The following is a 2,500-nucleotide window of genomic DNA, read 5'->3' on the forward strand; positions in this document are numbered from 1 at the left end:
TCGGGTTGAGGTCAGGACTCTGTGCAGGCCAGTCAAGCTCATCCACACCAGACTCTGTCATCCATGTCTTTATGGACCTTGCTTTGTGCACTGGTGCACAGTCATGTTGGAAGAGGAAGGGGCCAGCTCCAAACTGTTCCCACAAAGTTGGGAGCATGGAATTGTCCAAAATGTCTTGGTATGCTGAAGCATTCAGAGTTCCTTTCACTGGAACTAAGGGGCCAAGCCCAGCTCCTGAAAAACAACCCCACACCATAATCCCCCCTCCACCAAACTTTACACTTGGCACAATGCAGTCAGACAAGTACCGTTCTCCTGGCAACCGCCAAACCCAGACTCGTCCATCAGATCGCCAGATGGAGAAGCGTGATTCGTCACTCCAGAGAACGCGTCTCCACTGCTCTAGAGTCCAGTGGCGGCGTGCTTTACACCACTGCATCCGACGCTTTGCATTGCACTTGGTGATGTATGGCTTGGATGCAGCTGCTCGGCCATGGAAACCCATTCCATGAAGCTCTCTGCGCACTGTTCTGGAGCTAATCTGAAGGCCACATGAAGTTTGGAGGTCTGTAGCGATTGACTCTGCAGAAAGTTGGCGACCTCTTCGCACTATGCGCCTCAGCATCCGCTGACCCCGCTCCGTCAGTTTACGTGGCCTACCACTTCGTGGCTGAGTTGCTGTCGTTCCCAAACACTTCCACGTTCTTATAATACAGCTGACAGTTGACTGTGGAATATTTAGGAGCGAGGAAATTTCATGACTGGATTTGTTGCACAGGTGGCATCCTATCACAGTTCCACGCTGGAATTCACTGAGCTCCTGAGAGCGACCCATTCTTTCACAAATGTTTGTAAAAACAGTCTGCATGCCTAGGTGCTTGATTTTATACACCTGTGGCCATGGAAGTGATTGGAACACCTGATTCTGATTATTTGGATGGGTGAGCGAATACTTTTGGCAATATACACACACACACTCTACACACACATACACATACACACACACAATATAAACATATACACACACCTACAGACATTTACACATACACACACACACTATAAACATATACACACACACACTAAATATATATATATATATACACACACCTAAAGACATTTACACACACACACACTATAAACATATACACACACCTACAGACATTTACACACACACACTCTCACACACTATAAACATACACACAAACACTATAAACATAAACACACACCTAAAGACTTCATATACACACACACACACATTATAAAAAAATACACCCCCATCACACATTTACACACAGTACATATACACACACACTATAAACCTATACACACACTAACACACACTTACACACTCCATACACACACACACACACACCTCCTTGAACTTGGCTGGACATTACAGGACTCTGAGAATGACTTCAGGAAACATTTGGTGAAAAAATATGATTATTCTCTTCTCAATAAAATACACTAAAGACCGGAAGGTTCCAGATATATCCCATAATTCTCTGTATTAACAGCCCCTGTACATACAGCATTTTATTTAACCCTCAAACCCTCAAATTTCCCACACACACACACGCGTCAGTAAAAACACTTAAAGCTACACCAAGATTTTTATTATAAGTATAGACCTTTTTAGTGCCGAGGTCACGATGAGGTCACAATGCTAGCTGGAGGCTAAACAGAAGGAAAACTGGAGGCGGTCAGTACAAACCAGTACAGAGTCCAGCTACACAATGATCTTGTTGTGTTGTGTGTCAGAATCGACAGAGTACAGGCTTCAATTTGAAGTTTTATCACATACCTGCTGCCACTGCCGGACAAAAAAACTGACCAGAGCTGTGGTCAAACTCAATAAAACGAGCAGACTGGACAGAAACGATCATTAAAACACTGGTGTTTGCAGTGCATACTTCATCAGATAAGGATAAAGAAATTATTGTTTTTTGTTTGTGTGGTTTATAGTTTGTTTTCGTGTCTAAATATTTCTTACGCATGTCCACCTCATCAGACATTGGGGAACAAGGTCAATGATTTCTCACATAACTCTAACTTGTTAGTGTGTAAGTTAGCTAACTGGTAGCTAACGACCAGAGACTAAACAAAGGAAACTGTTTGGGTCATCTCCCTTTCTACAATGGCCAGGAGTGCTGGGTTTTTCTATCAGATAGGTGTCAGGTCACTCTACCAGAGGTCATCCTATCACATCGTCCATCCACTGAGTGAGCGTGTACGGCTCGGACGATCCGGTTCTGTCCGTTAATGTTAGTTTTTTCCAATAACATTCTCGGTCCTGGACAGTGAGTGGACTAACATAATCAGATATACTCGGATTTTGACCAAGAAACTTGATAACTAGCGCTTGTAAAGCAGTCAGGGAAATCTTTCTGCCTCCAACCTAAGCTCTGCCCACAGAAAACGTCACAATGTTTACTAACAGAGAAAGGGTTTATATAAAGATGTATAAATAATCTGTCGGATTTATAAAACATTGTAACCT

Source organism: Hemibagrus wyckioides, linkage group LG07, assembly GCF_019097595.1.
Source record: "Hemibagrus wyckioides isolate EC202008001 linkage group LG07, SWU_Hwy_1.0, whole genome shotgun sequence".
Classification (NCBI taxonomy): Eukaryota; Metazoa; Chordata; class Actinopteri; order Siluriformes; family Bagridae; genus Hemibagrus; species Hemibagrus wyckioides.